We start from the raw sequence: 19,546 nt of genomic DNA on the forward strand, positions 1-19,546 counted from the left end.
TAATTTACTCTATATTTATGGATTTATTTCTGGGATCTCTATTCTGTTCCACTGACCTATATGTCTGTTTTTATGCCAGTACCATACTATTTTGATTACTATAGCTTTGTAATATAGTTTGAAATCAGGGACCATGATGCTTCCAGATTTGTTCTTTCTCAGGGTTGCTTTGGCTATTCAGGCGTGTGAGTGTGTGTGTGATTCTTTGTGACTCTTTAGGGTTTTCTGTATATCATATGTCATCTACATAATAAAACTGTCATAATGACAGTTTTACTGTTTTCTTTCTGATCTGTATGACTTTTCTTTCTTTTTCTTGTCTAATGGCTCTGGTTAGGGCTTCCAATACTGTGTTAATAAAAGTGGCCAGAGTGGGCATTCTTGTATTGTTCTTGATCTTAGAGGAAAAGCTTTTAGCTTTTTACCCTTGAGGGTGATTGATAGTAATTGTGGGCTTGTCGTATATGGCCTTTATTATGTTGAGGTATGTTCCCTCTACACCCACTTTGTTGACAGTTTTTACCATAAATAGATGTTGAATTTTGTCAAACATTTTTTCTGCATCTGTTGAGCTGACCATATGATTTTTATCCTTAATTTTTTTAATGTGGTGTATCACATTGATTGATTTGCAGATGTTGAACCATCTTTGCATACCTGAAATAAGTTCTACTTTATCATAGTCTATGATTCTTTTAATGTATTGTTTGCTAATTGAATTCAGTTTGTTAATATTTTGTTGAAGATTTTGCATCTATGTTCATCAGGGATATTAGTCTGTTATTTTCTTTGCTGGTGGCATCCTTTTCTGGTTTTGATATCAGGGTAATGCTGTCCTCCTAAAATGAATTTGAAAGTGTTCCTTCCTCTTCTATTTTTTTGGAAGATTTTGAAGAGAATTGGGATTAGCTTGCCTTTAAATGTTTGGTAGAATTCACCAGTGAAACTATCTGGTCCTGGACTTTTGTTGTTGGAAAATTTTTGATTACTAATTCAACCTCCTTACTAGTTAATTGGTGTGTTCAGATTTTCTATTTCTTCATGCTTCAGTCTTGGTAGGTTGTATGTTTCTAGGAATTTATCCATTTCTTCTAGGTTGTCCAATTTATTGGTGTATAATTATTCACAGTAGTGTCTTGTGAGCCTTTGTATTTCTAGGGTATCAGTTATAATTTCTTCTCTTTCATTTCTGATTTTACTTATTTCAGTCTTTTCTCTTGGTGAGTCTAGCTAAAGGTTTGTCAATTTTTTTATCTTTTCAAAAAACCACCTCTTAGTTTCAGTGATCTTTTAAATTTTTTTTAGCCTTTATTTTAATTATTTTTGCTCTGATCTCTGTTATTCCCTCCCTTCTACAAACTTTGGGCTTCATTTGTTCTTGTTTTTCTAGTTCCTTGTGGTATAAAGTTAGGTTGTATGAAAATTTTCTTGTTTCTTTTTATTTATTTATTTTAAACATCTTTATTGGAGTATAATTGCTTTACAATGTTGTGTTAGTTTCTTGTTTCTTGTTTTTTTTTTTAAACATCTTTATTGAAGTATAATTGCTTTACAATGGTGTGTTAGTTTCTGCTTTATAACAAAGTGAATCAGTTGTACATATACATCTGTTCCCATATCTCTTCCCTCTTGCATCTCCCTCCCTCCCACCCTCCCCATCCCACCCCTCTAGGTGGTCACAAAGCACCTAGCTGATCTCCCTGTGCTATGTGGCTGCTTCCCACTAGCTAGCTATTTTACATTTGGTAGTGTATATATGTCCATGACACTCTCTCACCCTGTCACATCTCACCCCTCCCCCTCCCCATATCAAGTCCATTCTCTAGTAGGTCTGTGTCTTTATTCCCGTCTTGCCACTAGGTTCTTCATGGCCTTTTTTTTTCCCCTTAGATTCCATATATATGTGTTAGCATACTGTATTTGTTTTTCTCTTTCTGACTTACTTCACTCTGTATGACAGACTCTAACTCCATCCACCTCATTACAAATACCTCCATTTCAATTCTTTTTATGGCTGAGTAATATTCCATTGTATATATGTGCCACATCTTCTTTAGCCATTCATCCGATGATGGACACTTAGGTTGCTTCCATGTCCTGGCTACTGTAAATAGAGCTGCAATGAACATTGTGGTACATGACTCTTTTTGAACTATGGTTTTCTCAGGGTATATGCCCAGTAGTGGGATTGCTGGGTCGTATGGTAGTTCTATTTTTAGTTTTTTAAGGAACCTCCATACTGTTCTCCATAGTGGCTGTATCAATTTACATTCCCACCAACAGTGCAAGAGTGTTCCCTTTCCTCCACACCCTCTCCAGCATTTATTGTTTGTAGATTTTTTGATGATGGCCATTCTGACCGGTGTGAGATGATACCTCATTGTAGTTTTGATTTGCATTTCTCTAATGATTAATGATGTTGAGCATTCTTTCATGTGTCTGTTGGCCATCTGTATATCTTCTTTGGAGAAATGTCTATTTAGGTCTTCTGCCCATTTTTGGATTGGGTTGTTCGTTTTTTTGTTATTGAGCTGCATGAGCTGCTTGTAAATCTTGGAGATTAATCCTTTGTCAGTTGCTTCATTTGCAAATATTTTCTCCCATTCTGAGGGTTGTCTTTTGGTCTTGTTTAGTTTCTTGTTTCTTGATGTAGGCATTTATAACTATGAATTTCCCTCTTAGAAAATCCTTTTGTTGCATTCCATAAGTTTTGGTATGTTGTGTTTCCTTTTTCATTTGTCTCAATGTATTTCTTTATTTCTCTTTGATTTCTTTTTTGACCCATCGCTCAGGAATGAAGTATTTTTATGAAAATAGAATTACTTATAATCCTAGAACTCAGTGTAATTTAGTTGCTAATTTAAAAACTGAATATCATGTTTCATTTATGTTCCATCAACATCTACATGTATGGTATACAAATATAAGAATAACATGGATTATTTAATATTAAATTTTTTTCCCCAAATGTAAGGAATACTGCAATAAATTCTGAGTATCTACAGAACCACAAACTGGAACATTCAAAAAAGCAAGAAAATGGAGGTTTGACACTATTGGCAAGTGAATTCACTGTGCAAAAATCTATTAAGTCTGCACTAATAGCAGAGAAGCATCTGAGAAGTTAAAGTTTTTTCTTACCTCTCTTGCTGCTCAAATATTTGCATACTCTAAAGCTGTGTGTGTGTCTCTACTCACTAACCTTCACAACGTTCTGATAGTTTCCTTTTGTTTTTGAGGACATAGAGCAAGAAATATGGAGAATCATTCCCGTGAGGCCTTGAAAAGTATTAGGAGAGCAGATATTTAAGATCACAGTTCCCCATGTGGTACTGCTGATTGTCATATTCCGAGCGACAAAGGCATTCATGTGTTCTTTTAAATGTGTGTGTGTATGTTTATTATATGTAGGGGCCTTCTAAAATATGAGGACCCAAACACAGGTCCCTCTTGCCCAGCTATAATTACAGTACTAGTTCTAGCCTTTTTACGAATGCCAGGCAATGTCTTTTACTTAGGACCCATTTTATCCATTTAGGTCACCTATCTACCTTCGAAGATTTTAAGGTATCCCTTCCCTTCTTTGATGACTTCCTGTATTAGTTTTCTATTGCCAAGTAACAAATTACCACAAATTCAGTAACTTAAAATAATGGCATTTATTATCTCAGTTTGTGTGGGTCAGGAGTTTGAGTCTGACTTAGATGGATCCTCTGCTCAGAGTCTCATAAGGCTATAATCAAGGTGTTATTTGGGCTGAATTTTCATCTGAGAGCTTGACTGGTAAAGAATCTACTTCCAAGTTCATTTGGTTTGTTGGTAGAATTCATTTCCTTATGGCTATATGATTGAGAGTCTTGGCTTTTTTGCTCAGTGTTGGCTAATGCCCACCCTCAGGTTCTAGAGGCTATCCAAAGATTCTATAGGCCACTTGTAGTAACTTTCCATGTGGGCTTCTTCAACATGGCTGCTTACTTCATCAAACCATTAAAGAGAACCTCTCTCCTCAGGGAAGGCCCAGTTCCTTTTTAAAGGGCTTTTTCCAGATTAAGTCAGGCCCATCCAAGATAATCTCTCTTTTAGTTATTCATAATCAATTTTTATGAGACCTTAACTACATCTGAAAAATTCATTCACCTTTGCCATATTCTATTGGTTAGAAGTAAGTCATGGGTTCTGTCCACAGTCAAGGAGAGAGGATTATACAGGGTGTGAACGCAAAGGGGTGGAGATCATCTTAGAATTCTATTTATCACACTTCCTATTCCAAGAAGTTATTTCTTAAGTTTTCCCAGGTTTGCCTACTTAACACCTCAGTAAACTTCTCTGAGAAATGGAGGATAATAATAAGAATTATCAGGTTATGGTTAATTCATATTCTTTCTTAATGGTAGTATAGGATGTACAGATAGAAACTGCTCAAGCTGATCTATGCCTGTACCATTACTACTCTGACAAGTACTACTACTACTATTACTACTATGATTACTATTAGCTAACACTTATCAAAGTATTACTATATACCCAGTATTCCTCGAAGTGTTTTACCAGAATTTAATCTTTGTAAAAACCTTACCAGATAAGGGCTATTTTTTTCATGTCCATTTGATATTTCTGGAACCATTTGGTTAGAGAAGTTTAGAACAGGCAGTAAGTAAGAATTAGAGAAAAAAATTTAATTCAGGTAGTAAATCTTCAGAGCCCATTTTTGTAATCACTAAATTAGACTGTCTCATATTACAGTACTTAGAAACTTCAGTTTTCCTCTTCAGTTGTTCCTTTTTCAAGTTTACTGTTTTTCAAAAGTTCAGTTTTCCTTGCTCAATTGCTGCTCAATTGCTACAACTGAAATTCATTTAAAAATGTTTATTATTTTAGGGTTTTTTGCTTTTTGTTTTTGGATTTTTTTTCTGTGATATTGCTTTATGCCAGCACTTTTTTTCTAGAAGTCTATTCAGCCTGTATATATAAATAAGCCCACAATGGTGGGTAAAATATGGAAATCCTTCAGTACTGATTGGTAAGTAGCTGCCCTACCCTGAATACCCCTCCTACCAGCCAGTCTGTCTTGGTGCCCAGCTGAAGAACCCCTGGACCTCTCCACAATCCTCCAACTAGAGGATTAACATTTGACAAAGTAGGGTGTCTTCAAACCTTCTTGTATTCTAATGGACCAGTGCCTGGTACCACAAGGATTGATAAACATTCTGAATATCATCCCACCTATAAATTGAAGCCATGCCTTTATCTTTTTTCAGTGTCTTTGCATTTCTGTTTTACCTAATTTGAATTCTCCTTCTTTTGTACCTATTCTGACAGACACTTTAAGTTCTACATTATAAGTCAGATCAAGCATCACCTGTTCTGTGAAATTTTCCTATATTCCATGAGGAAGTTTTAGGTTCTTTTGTTTTACATTTCTTTTCTACTTAGTATATACCTCCATGATAGTAATGATCTCATAATGTGTATCTGTATATATGACTCTTTCCCTACCAGAGGCAGTGTCATTTCCTCTGGGCATCCCCAATGCTTAGAACAGTGTGTGAATAAATAATAAAGGCTGTACTTGTTGAATGAAACAATGAATGATTGGTTAGATTAACCAGCAGGTAGACAGCTAAAGAGACTGTAAACATGTGGTTGAGGATATTTGAGGAGATTCAAACACAATAAAACTGTCTAACTGGAGTTTTAGGGAGGCAAGTCTAGAATATGAGCAAGAAAGAAAAGTGATCAATTGGTGAGTTCATGTTCAATTACTTTCCCTTTGCCATTAGCCAAGACAATTGAGAGTGAACTATAATAAAAATGATTCCTTTCTATTTGCTTATAGAAGACAAAGAGAAACCTAATGAACTCTGTTATTCCTATCCCATTTCTCTTATTATAGAATGGAACTTTAAATATTGATATTATTTATAATTTGCTGAGCATCTATTTTATAATTGAGCACTACGTACTAAATAAATTACAATACATAATTTGTTATAACTGAGCTTCTATTTGTAATTTACTGAGCACCCATGTACTATGTTCTGTGCTAAGGACTTTACAAAGCTTAGCAATTAAGCAATGCAAATCTAATTGTGTTATTTCCTAACTTAAAACCTTTTAAGTGATTCCTCATTGCTTTCACAATGAAGTCCAGCTTTTAGGCAAGAAATCTATTAAATCAGTTCTCATGTTAGAGATTACTTCTTCTAGGAAGGCATTACTGATTCTCCAAGTCTAGATTAGGTGACCCTCCTAAAAGCCACGCAGTATTTCAACTAAGTTGAAAGCCCCAAATTATAGAAGTAAGTATTAACCACCCTGCACTAATTTCTTATTACTTACAAAAATTTCCTGTTTACTTTTCTGTCTCCTTCACTGTAGTAGAGATTTCTTGAGGACAGGCACCTAATATAGGTCTGGAACACCAGCATTGCTAAATAAATATTGAACGAATAGATTAATTTAAGGGAGAATTGATGTTAAAAAACGACAAACAAACCTCACCATATATTTGCTAGGCTGCTTTTGCTTTGCCAAACACACTTATATTTATCCTTTCATTTAGCCCTCTCAACTGATTTGAATTATAGCCATTATCACCATTTTAGAGAAGAGAAAACTGAGTAACGCACTTATTTCAAGGAACAGGCACGTAAGCAGGAGTACTTGGACGTGAGCCCAGATATCCCAACAAATACAGAGGCACCTTTTTCATTACACTCTGTGGCCTTCATGAAGGGTTGGCTCCCAAAATAAAACTGAATAACAGGGATACAACAGGTGGAAGGGTATGACTGGAAGCGCTTGCTCTGGCACAGGACTTAAAGAAAAGATGTGTTTGCGCCACTCCCTCGTGACTTACACAGTTTGAAGTATATTTTCTGACTTTTTAATATAAACGATAAACAACCTAACATACTCCAGCGTTTTCGAAAATCTTTCCCTCAGCTCTTTAACTTTCACCTACCTATTTCCTTCCTTCCTTCCTCCCTCCCTCCCTTCCTTCCTGAGGCTCATAGAGGGCGCTCACAAAGCGCTACTCACAGGTTGAGCAAGGCTCCACTCAAAAAACACACCTCACTGCAACTGAAAGGCGCAGCGCCACCACCTCAGACTTCCTTCTCTTTTCCACGGCAGGAGGCGGGGCCAATTTTTCTCATTCAAATAAAAAACCAGAAGATTTGCATGGGGAACGGCCAGTCCGTGAGCCCATTGGCTAAAAGCATGGTGGGCGTGACCAATATTACGACCGCCGAGCCCCGCCTACGATAATTTGCATAACGGCCCCGGCGCGTGCAAGGGAGAAGCGGGTTTGTTTTTGAATCTGCGGAGGCGGCGGCAGCGGCGGCAGCGGCGGCGGCGGCGCGGCGACTGAAGCGTGCGAGACTGAGGCTGCAGCGGTGGGGACGGCTGCGCGGGACGGCTCTGTAGGAAGGAACTTGGTTCCCCCTCCCTCATCTCCCACCTCGAAAGGTATATGTGAGTCCCAGGGGCTATTATAACCACATTTTGTTACATTATTATTGTATTTCTGAAGAGTCAAGACCGCATTATGGCGGCTGCGGGAGCTGTGTTTGCGCCTGCGCGGTTGCGGAGCTGCGGGCGGGCGCTGCATGGGAGCACGTGATCTTGCGGGGTCGGGCTCTAGCTGCAGTTGTGCAGCTGGCGGGGCGGTGGCTGCGCAAGCGCAATATTCATTTTCAAGATCTAATGTTCTTGTTGGACGCCATTCGGGTTCTAGATTTAATTTTCCTCATTCTTGAGGGGTTTCGTTTTGTTACGCTAGAATTCCTATATTTTAAAAGGAAAACATTTCTCTTATGTTGTATTCCTGTACCGACCTCAAACTTCCTTCTTGTATTTCTCCGATACTCTGAGAAGCTGTGGACTTAATTTTGTGTAAAAATGATTGTCCCCTTGTGGTTCTCGATTTTTATTTCACTTTAAGGGTATTGCTGGATTCAAGTTTATATTTAGGGGGCGGAAGATCAGCACCTAGTGGTGTTCTCACGGGAAGTGCAATTATTTGAACTGCATATTTGCAAATACATTTTTAACCCTATCTTTACCAGTTCTGTTATGGAATGTTTTCAAAATAGAAACAATTTGAGTTTTGGAAAAATGAGAGGGAGAGGGCATTGGAAGAACCTATATAATGTTGAAAAAGAAATCTCAATCTCCTTGGGTATTTATTTTAAAAAAAATATTTGATCCTCAGTCGGTGAAGTTTTAATTTAATCAGTGTGTGCCTCTGATCTTGCTTGCATTTGAGTTCTGCATTTTTTCTGTCTCTGATCACTTGTCCATTACTGCTTCAGTTAGATTATTTTTGGTACCTTGACTTTTAAAATTAATCATTTCCTTAGCATTTTGTTTGTAATGATATATAAAATATAGTACTTAAACTTGGTAAATTTTTCTGATAAAGAATTCTACAAAGAACTCCCAACTACACTGAGGCCTTTATGAGGAAATTGTGAATCATTGATAAATCAGTTGATTAAAAAAAACCAAACTGCCATATATACATGTGTGTAAGATACAATTGTGTTAGATTTTTAAAAATTGTGTGTTCCTGGTTTTAGTTTCTTAAAGTAGTTATAAGTGTGTTACTGATTATTTTACTTTAAAATGGTAGTGTCACTATATTTAAATCTGATATAAACCTCTGGGAGTTTTATACGATTTGATATAATTCTACCATTGTGTAAATTATTTCTTACTGGGCTGAAAACTTGTAAATGGTTGTCATAAATTTCATCTGTGGTTTGTATATACAACAATTGTTTTCTTGGTTGGTTATGTAACTCTGAGTTTAAGTCAGTCACTTGTCAAATGAAGAAGTGGCTGTTGCTTTATAATCTTGGTTGGTTTAAGGACTTTATTGCCTACAAGAACGGTTAAGTATTAAATAGATGTAATTGAAGGGAGTACTTCTGGTTGGTGGAGTTTTAAAAAATGACATCACAAAGGAGATAGAATGCAGTGATGGGAATAATTCTTTTTTTCTCAACAGAAAATTTGTTGATATAATTTTCGAACCTCCGAAGTCTTCTACAGAGAAATATATTTAGAGGGCAGTTGTGTAATCTTTTCCCTTTTATGCTTCCAGAGTAATTACCCAGCACACCGCCTCCACCCTCCAGACATTATTTCAGGTGTTTTAGAGTTGGAAATACATTGTATTTTCTGTATCTATGTCTATGTCTGTGTGTATGTGTTAGGTTAAGAAAAGAACTTTGATCATAGGGCATGGTTCATTCTGCACTTCCAAAAAAGTGAAATATTTTGGTTTATATATTTAAGCTTATGTTTTCATTTGCATATACAAATGATTGCCTCTTAGGTTAATGTGAAAGATCATAAGAGGCACTTGAAACACTGAAGAACATAATGTACTATGTAAATATGTATTGGTAGGACAGTTTTGCTGTTACATTTGTTAGAAAGGCAAGTATAGTTCTATAAATTTAAAACTAAGTTTAATGAATTGTCTGAACATCTACTGTTTGTTCATTGGTACTCTATCAATAACAAGCATGTTTTGGAATTTCAGTTAATATTAAGAATAGGTTACCGAATGAATACCAAGTTACTGGGAGTCATTTAAAATCTTTTTCATTATAGCACATTTGGAAAGTATTGAAAATTAATTAGAAATAAACACTATTTTTTTGTGATTTTTGTGACTTTCCATTTATTGATTGATCAATTAGTTTATCATTTGGATCATAATTTCATTCCTGCCCTTTTAACTTAGTATTATATTGTGGATATTTATCCATTTCATTATTCTTTTGAAATTTTTTTTTTTAATGATTACATAATAGTTATTTTGTGAAAATATCCCAAATTATCAAATGTTCTTGAAATATATTTTTAAATGGCTACGTAATATTGGTGTCTTTAATAAGAATGTACTGTGACTTACTAAATCTTTCTTCCGTATTGAACATTTTGTTGCCCATTTCTGTATTGTAAATAAAGCTGCAGTGAACATCCTTGTACATGAGTCATGATCTACATCTCATAATATTTTTTTGAAATTACTGTTACAAAGGGCTTTTAAAGTAATTTACAAAACTGATAAAAACTTAGTTTTATTGAAAAGCATTTCCTATACCACCATCAATTTGGTGGTTAGCATTTTTTCTGATAACTAGTGAAATTGAACTTTTAAATATTTAATATATATGCAACTTTCTCATTTTTTGTGACTTTGCTTTTTGAGGTTATTTTGTGTATCTTTTTCTGTGGTAAATGTTAATGTCTTCCTTATGTGTAAGTTATTTATGGATATTAGCCCTTTGCTTTTCATATTTCTTGAATTTTTTTTTCGTTAAGATTTTTTTAAAAATTGCTATGGTTTTACATATTTAGAATTGTTACATTTTTTAAAAAATTTTATTTATTTATTTTTGGCTGTGTTGGGTCTTCGTTTCTGTGCGAGGGCTTTCTCTAGTTGCGGCGAGCGGGGGCCACTCTTCATCGCGGTGCGCGGGCCTCTCACTATCGCGGCCTCTCTTGTTGCGGAGCACAGGCTCCAGATGCGCAGGCTCAGTAGTTGTGGCTCACAGGCTTAGTTGCTCCGCGGCATGTGGGATCTTCCCAGACCAGGGCTCGAACCCGTGTCCCCTGCATTGGGCAGGCAGATTCTCAACCACTGCACCACCAGGGAAGCCCAGAATTGTTACATTTTTATGAAGTCAAATGCACTGCTTTTTCATGTGTTATTTCTTCCAGGAGTTCTCTGCATAAAAAATATTGTAAGATGAACTAAATGTTCGTCTGTTCTGTTTATTTTTTCTAGATGTTTTAATTACTTTAAAAAATACCTTTTAGCCTATATGGAGTTTATTTTGACATTGCGTAAAGATGGGTTGCTCGTTTCCATCTTTTCCTAATTTTCTTAGAATTTTATGTTGATGATACATTTCTTCTTTTGATCATAACTTACTAAGTTTGAGCTATCAATTCTGCTTCATTTACTAGGGATATTTAACTTGAAGTCCATTGGCCTTTGGGGGTTCTATAGATACTTAACTTCCGTGGATTCCATGATATACGCAATTTTGTGTGAGTGTACATATGTGCTTTTTTTTTTTTCTGGGGAAAGAGTTACAGTTTTATCAGCTTCTCACAGCAATATGTAATGTAAAATCTAAAAGCAGGTTAACAACCCTGGAACTGGGCCTTGTTTTTCTATAGCAGTACTACATTGTCTTATTTGCTGTAGTGCTATAGACTATATAAATACATGAAGGGGCAGTAGATATCATTCCTTTTCACAATTTTCTAAGCTAATTTTCCCTCCTTTTGTACATACATTTGGCAAAGTTTAAAAAAAGCCAACTATTTGAAGTTTTGTTTAGAATTGCATAAAACCTAAATTAGGGTAAGTTTACATATTTATACTGTTAGTTTTTTTTTTTAATTCATGAATATGATGCATTTCCCGTAGATCCCACAAAAATGTATTGTTTTTAGGAACTCTGAGAAAAATTGTGCTACTGTTACTTTTTATTAAGGTGTTATTTTACTGGTTTCCTATAATGGTATAATGTTAATAGGAATGACATAGTAGAGGATATAGGATAACATTTCCAGTTTTAATCTGCTTTAGGATATAGCATCATGAAAATAGTGCAAGTATGAAGTTAGAGATGAGAAAAATAGGTTACCAAGATAAAGTGTTCTACAGTATTTGAAAATAGAAGTTTTCTTCTGTGTTTAACATAGACCTTTTTTTTTTCTTCCAAATTTATTTATTTAATTTATTTTTGGCTGTGTTGGGTCTTCATTGTTGTGTGTGGGCTTTCTCTAGTTGCGGCGAGCGGGGGCTACTCTTCATTGTGGTGCACAGGCTTCTCACTGTGGTGGTTTCTCTTGTTGCGGAGCATGGGCTCTAGGCGCACGAGCTTCAGTAGCTGTAGCGTGCAGGCTCAGTAGTTGTGGCTCGCTGGCTCTAGAGTGCAGGCTCAGTAGTTGTGGTGCATGGGCTTAGTTGCTCCGTGGAATGTGGGATCTTCCCGGACCAGGGCTCGAACCCATGTCCCCTGCATTGGCAGGTGGATTCTTTTTTTTTAACATCTTTATTGGAGTATAATTGCTTTACAATGGTGTGTTGGTTTCTGCTTTATAACAAAGTGAATCAGCTACACATAAACATATATCCCCATATCTCCTCCCTCTTGCGTCTTCCTCCCACCCTCTCTATCCCACCCCTCTAGGTGGTCACAAAGCACTGAGTTGATCTCCCTGTGCTATGCGGCTGCTTCCCACTAGCTATCTATTTTACATTTGGTAGTATACATAAGTCCATGCCACTCTCTCACTTCGTCCCAGCTTACCCTTCCCCCTCCCTGTGTCCTCAAGTCCATTCTCTATGTCTGTGTGTTTATTCCTGTCCTGCCCCTAGGTTCTTCGGAACCATTTTTGTTTTTAGACTTCATATACATGTGTTAGCATACGGTATTTGTTTTTCTTGTTCTGACTTACTTCACTCTGTATGACAGTCTCTAGGTCCATCCACCTCACTACAAATAACACAATTGCATTTATTTTTATGGCTGGGTAATATTCCATTGTATATCTGTGCCACATTTTCTTTATCCATGCATCTGTCAATGGGCACTTAGGTTGCTTTCATGTCCTGACAGTTGTAAATAGAGCTGCTGAATATTGTGGTACATGACTCTTTTTGAATTATGGTTTTCTCAGGGTATATGCCCAGTAGTGGGATTGCTGGGTCGTATGGTAGTTCTAGTTTTAGTTTTTTTAAGGAACCTCCATTACTGTTCTCCATAGTGGCTGTATCAATTTACATTCCCACCAACAGTGCAAGAGGGTCCCCTTTTCTCCACACCCTCTCCAGAGTTTATTGTTTGTAGATTTTTTGATGATGGCCATTCTGACTGGTGTGAGGTGATACCTCATTGTAGTTTTGATTTGCATTTCTCTAATGATTAGTGATGTAGAGCACTCTTTCATGTGTTTGTTGGCAATCTGTATATCTTCTTTGGAGAAATGTCTATTTAGGTCTTCTGGCAGGTGGATTCTTAACCACTGTGCCACAAGGGAAGCCCAACCTTTTTTTTTTTTTTAAACAGAGATTTTGAAAAGTTATCTGATTCATTTTTTGGCCAGTATGGAGCCTAATAAATAATATATAATTAAGTAAAAAATTTTCTTTTTAGTCTCTTTGGTAACATTAAATATTTCTCTCATAAGGATGTTTCCCTAAGTATTAGTATACGTTCATTCTCTATTAAATCTATTCTTTGTGCTGATTGAAGAGAAAAGTATAATCTTGATTGATAGTGTATTTCAGTTGTAATCCTACTTTTTAAGAATTATTTTTATATTAGGTACAGGAAAGAATGTCAGATTATTGTAAAAATATTTTTGTTGAATATAGTTAAACTTGAAAAATTGGTGGTTGCATGTAAAGAAGAAATCAAGGAAGTTAAAGATAGAAATCAAATGGTAAAATATTATTGGCTTTATAAAAATAAATCTAGGAAATAGGTAGAAATTGTGTTAAGATATTATTGGCTTGTCTTCAGCATTTTCTTTCTTTCTAATGAAAAAATTTTGTTTTTGGATATTTTTCAAGCAAATCCACTTATAGAAGTTTGCGTATTTTTATTTTTTTGTGTATGACCTTTGCCCTTACCTGAGAACTTTTCATAGTTCTGATGTATTGTGATTTGTGTTTTCAGACTATAATAGATAGTTAGGGACAGGAGAAATGCTACTAGAAAAATGCATATGGATGGGGCAAGAAGAGATGGCTGGCATCTTGATAGTGAAGAGCGGTCAGATGTCAAGTGTTAGAACAAGAATTTAAAAACTTAGTTTTGAGGTTATTTAATTTGGGAATTGTTATTCTTAAAGACAAGTTAGTGTTTATAGCACGTTCATTATGGTAATAGATGATCTTATTATGATTCTGAATTATAAGAATATTTAATTATGCTAAATTTGTTCAAGAAGACAAAGAGGTGTATGATTTGGTTTAGAAAGATTTCTATTATACTTTTTGTTTTTAAGTTTTGAGGTATATGGAAAATTCATACATTGTCATACCGAGTTTTTCAAAGGAGTCACATGTAGAAAGAAGTTTGAGAGTAAAGAAAGTTCTTGCTTTTGAGTTCCTAACAGCTGTAGGGCATTATAAATAAAAATAAGGTGATATTTTAACAGTAGATTACAAAAATATCAAGTAGCTCTGGGGAGCATTGTCCTTGTTAGTTTCCTAGAGTATCTAGAAACTACCTATCCATTAGTGGAGCTTCTTTTTTTTAAAATCCTTGCCCATTTGATCTTGTTATGTTCTTTAGAGAGTCCAAGGCTAAAAATTACTTCTTAGTGTTCTTAGATTGTCATGCAATCTGCAGAGGAAATCAGTGTTTTTTTTCTGTTATTTTACTTTTTTCAAAACAGAGAAGTGAATTCCATAAAATTAAGCTGTTTATATATGCTTCAAGTTGTATGGTGGAGTCCATCTTGTATTGGAGACACTATGATCGCTGGGCAGCATTTCCAGTTTTTTAAGTGCTGCAAAGTGAGAAAACCAGGGCGCTAGTGTTTCTTTATACAGTGTGAACGTTTTCAGTTTTGAATGTTGATCTTTGGGTTTTTGAGTCTTTAAGAGAATGACCCGGGCATCTCCTTGGTCACCTTCCAAAAAATGTGGCAGGCCTAAGGGTACAGTTGATATTATCTTCCTGAGAGTCTTTATAATTGGACCTATGTAAACATGAATGTCTGGGAAATGAAGATGACCTTTACCATCAGAAATATTAACTTTACCATCAGAAATATTCACTTATTCATGTCTGCAATTTTTCATTGTTTAGAATATTATTAAGAATTTTGTGTTATTTTGTGTTATACAAAATAACAGAATTATCAGTTATAGTTCTGATAACTAGGGATAACTAGATATATTCCCTTTAGTTTGGGAGAGAGACCCCTTTTTATTGATGATGATGTGAGGTAGTAGTGTTATTATGTCAAACCGTATAACCCTTTCTCCCTTCCTTTGTTGTTTGTGTAGCCCTGTGCTGCTTTGGGAACTACTGTCTTGGTAGGTACCCAGGAATTATGTGTATGCCACTTTTACATTCTAATAAGGAACTTGAATTGTATGTTGGAATAGTGGTTCTCAGAACTGACAGGGCTGTAAAAGGATCTCTCCTTGAGCCAGTAATTGTCCAAGATGATGTCTTCCATTTTGTGGAAAGGTAAACTTAGAAGGTAGGAAGAGTTTCTGCTGTTTGAGGACCAGGAGCAAAAGAAAAAGAGATTGGTGAAACAATAATGAATGACTTGACTGCTTCAGCTCATTTTCAGCTAAGACTTTCCAGCTTAGGAGTGTACCTGCCCTGTTACCATTATTAGATTAAATGTCTCAAGAAAAGGAAGAAATGGGGAAGAGTATGGAAAAGAGACTGTTTTTGAACTTCTTTTATTTCCTTTTAGGTAGTCAATGTCAGGAGCTGATTGGATTACAGTAAAGGCTAAACTGCTCTGAGACACTCTGTTACTATTAAGGATGATGTTTATTTCTCTTCTGTAATAATACAGAGGAAAACTCTTCAGGTTTGTAAGTGGCTTTGGCTTAATGTATGGTTTCCATATGTTGAACATGGTTTCTAGGTTGAACATGGCTGCTTTCACCAGCCAGGGGCAAGGGAGAAAGAACAGTGGGAGTGCACACTCATTGTTTTGAGAGCCTCATCTGGAAGTAGTACTATCATTTAGATTCATGTGTTATGGGTGAGAATTTAATCACTGGAACATACTTAGCTGGGAAAGGTAGGCTGGGAAATGTAGTATCTGGCTGCACAACCATGTGTTCAGCTAAAATTAGAAAATTTTATAAAAGAAGGAGAGAAATGGGTATTAGAGAACAGTTAGCCTTTTCTGCTACTAAAGGCAGCTGGAGAAGTGGTCTCTAATTAATTCATAATTTGATATTGAAAACTGGTTTTCTGTTTTAAGAATTAGATCCAGTTGTAACTCTATATATCTTCCTTTGAAATGGAATTTTGAGAGCTTTGTAGTCATGGTTCCTGACAGATTGTAGTTACTATAAATATTTACCTTATTAGGTAGAGTTTTTCCTCTTTATGCTTGCTTTTGAAAACATTAAATCATGATTAGTTTTGCAAGAATTCAGTGTACTATCTTTGAATCTTGCCAGTTAACTTTAAAAGGATGAAGGACTGTAGGTAAACTCTGACAGTTGTTTGAACTGCTTCTTTTAGTTTCAAAGTTGAGTTTATGATTACTCAAGATGGAAAATGTGATTTTTCAGGGCCTTGTAATATACACAGGTAAAAAATAACTGTGGTCATAAATTCTTTGCTTACAAGTAAAACTTATCTGATAAGTAAGTAATAAGTAAGTAATTAACAAACAGCTCTCTGTAGATAAGTGTAACACAGTAGATATCTGTGTAAGGCACAGAAAGTGGGACTCTGTTGGAGGGAGATCAAGGAAACCTTAGAAGAGTTGTATTTAAAAAAATTTTTTTTTTAAATATTTATTTATTTATTTGGCTGCACCGGGTCTCAGTTGCGGCATGTGGGATCTTTAGTTGTGGCATGCGGGATCTAGTTCCCTGACCAGGGATCGTACCTGGACCCCCGGCATTGGGAGCATAGAGTCTTACCACTGGCCCACCAGGGAAGTCCCAGAAGAGTTGTATTTTAAAAGAAGAATTAGAAGGATATTCTTAGTAAAGGGAATAAAGAGGGTAATCAAAATCTCAGAAGTGGGAAAGAAAGTATTATGTTTAGGAGAACATATTCTGATATAAATCCTTGATTTTTGTAAATAAAAAATCATTGATGCCATGCTGCCTGCATAATGTACCTAATAAAGGATATTGTTATCCTCAGCTGGAAGTTCTCTAATTTCTCTTTTTACTTTGTATCTCTTTTAAAGGCATTTATTCCTTTCAACTTTTATGTTTATAGTTATTTGTGTAATACTTTATAAGCTTCCTGCAGTTAGGAATTTTATCTTACTGATATATCTGGCAAATGTTGCATTTTAAAGACAAACCCTTTCTAATTAGGTATAATAAGACTGCTAATAAAAGTATAAAATTGCATTCCACAATACCTACCTTAATATTCAGTAAATATTTGCTTATTGAAAGAATAGAACCCCTTTGTTTTAGGTGCAAAAAAAAAAAAAGAGTAAGATGTTCTAGCTCCTTTCATTTAATGCATGATAATCTACACGTCAGAACTTTTAGTTGTTGTTGTTTTTAAATAATTAACCATGAAGTTTACTTAGCCAAGCATCCACTGGGTAAATTGTCAAAAGATTTGACAGGCACTTTGCATCTGGAAAATTATAAATAGTAAAATAACTTTTGGAAAAAATTCTTCAATCCCATTCATTAAGAAATCGAAAAAATTTAAAGAACACCATTGCTTACCTATTAATAAGAAGTTTCTAAAATATAATTCTGAAGGACATATGTATGAAATTAATAAGGGTTTGATGAAAAGATGGAATGACATAATTATTTTGTGTTGTGTAATTCTCTTCTCCATCAAACATATTTCAAGTGATATAATAGTTGGCAGATTAAAAATATGCAAGCAAATTGACAGAAGAAAAAGAAAGAACAAAAGAAAAGACAAAGAATTTTCCTAAAACCAGTTAGTAATATCATGAAGTGGAAAGTATAGTAATTTTGTATTGGAACCTGGCCAATTTGTGTTTCCCAGCAGTATTTCTTACATATAAAATGGTGATACTACCTACCTGGTAGGCTTATTTTGAGAGATTAAATGAGATTAATTATATAAAATGTTAGCATTTGTTCCTGACACACTTTTCATCTCTGGCTTCAACCAACTGATGAATCTATTAGTAAGACATGAATATTTTCTAGGAGGCAGCTATGTGAAGCTTTAGGGAGCCCTGCAGTACAAGGAGATATATGGAAAATGACAGTATTCTTCCTTACTGGAGCTAGAACTTATATACATTTAAAAAGCAACTTAGAAAAGTAGGTTTGATCATGCCCCTTACTAGTAGGAAAAATATGCATTTAGAAACGTAGTTTATTTGCAAAGGTTTGTGAGAGGGTCCAGCTTTAGGACTTATTCATTAAATTAAAACAAAAACAAAACCAAAAAACACCACCAGAGTATTTAAAGAATAAAAACCCCTCAAAGATTACTAAATCTCTGAGCCTCATCATGGTGAAAAAGCAGCCATTTTCTCACATTAATTATTTATCTTCAAGATTTGTCATAATTCTTCAGACTGTCATTATTGTCAAAGTTAGAGATGAAGTCATTTATTTTGGGAGCTAGATCCACATAGAATTATCCTGTTTTCTTTTTGTAATTTTAGGGTGCAGGGTGATCCCTCACCCCTTATTTACCCTTCAGCTATGGAACTTGCTGGGCATGCTCACTTAATATTGAGGCAAAACAAAGTGTCAGTTTTCTTCCATAACCCTTCCCGTGGCCAAGTTTCTGCCCCTTAAGGTACAGATTTGATCATATAAGTTTGTTTAATAATTTTCTGATTCTTTATTTCGATGTTTTGTTTGACTAGTTTATTGAACTAATGACATATTGATAAGTATAGAAAGGCTTCCCTTTGCTTAACAAAACTATGTCCATTTGATATGAGTTAAGAGTTAAGTTCTGTCGAGTTTTATAAAGCATAATAATTTACTTATTTATTTGCTTGATTACAAGATTAGGAACCAAGAGCCATTTAATTTATCTCAATGAGATTTTGCCTGCATTACTTAAAACTGTAGGGTATCATGGTTCTCTAAGAGTCCCACATTTGTCAGTGTTCCTTGTCTGTCAAGAAGTGATATTCTTTATTCCTCTTAAAGCTGGGAATCCATAAGTTATGAAAGAGATACTATATTGATTTCCTGTGAAGACCTAGAAGGCATCATTTGTACGTTTGAGATGCAGTCCTTGTTCCCTGTCATAGCTAATTAAAAGAGATTTGTTTTTAAACGTTGCATTTTTCTGTGGTCATGGTTACAAATTTGATTTATCTATTTTATTCTGAAAGGAAGGAAAACAGATTCTCATTGAAACTATGTAAGTGGGTTCATAAAAAGTAGAGAGACTCAGTTATGATACTTTATACAAGATTTAATCATTCTTCTAAGTAGTTTTTAAGCAAGGCCAATCAATATATTCAGTATTTTTCTATAGAATTGTTCTTAAAATATTCTCATAGTTTATTAACTTAAAACCTGTATTAAGGTCTTTCATAGGATATTCTGCCCCCCCGGAATTCTGAGGGTATTGGATCAAGATACTATTTAAATTACTATTTATACAAAATATATCTTAAATTGAGGATTAAAGGTAGATTAAGAAGAAAGTATTTTTCTCGTATGACCATTAAAATGTTAACCACAATTAAATCATTTCATTTAGTCCTAAGTAATTCTTATTCTCCTGATCTAGAGTTAAGTAGTCTACTTACACAAAGTTGTCTGCCCTGAACTAATGGAATTATGGAAATCATGACTCATTCT

At 35.1% G+C, this 19,546-nt stretch overlaps 1 protein-coding gene across 1 annotated transcript in view; it reads left to right on the top strand.

Moving 5' to 3' along the window:
- The first annotated feature begins 7,296 nt into the window (after positions 1–7,296).
- Positions 7,297–19,546, top strand: part of ATF7IP (activating transcription factor 7 interacting protein) — a 123,900-nt gene continuing 111,650 nt past the window's right edge. The window contains exon 1 of the mRNA XM_059935348.1: positions 7,297–7,470. The gene's annotated coding sequence lies outside the window, so the exon portion shown is untranslated. The remainder of the gene's footprint in view (positions 7,471–19,546) is intronic.

This window comes from Balaenoptera ricei, chromosome 10 (assembly GCF_028023285.1).
Source record: "Balaenoptera ricei isolate mBalRic1 chromosome 10, mBalRic1.hap2, whole genome shotgun sequence".
Lineage (NCBI taxonomy): Eukaryota > Metazoa > Chordata > Mammalia > Artiodactyla > Balaenopteridae > Balaenoptera > Balaenoptera ricei.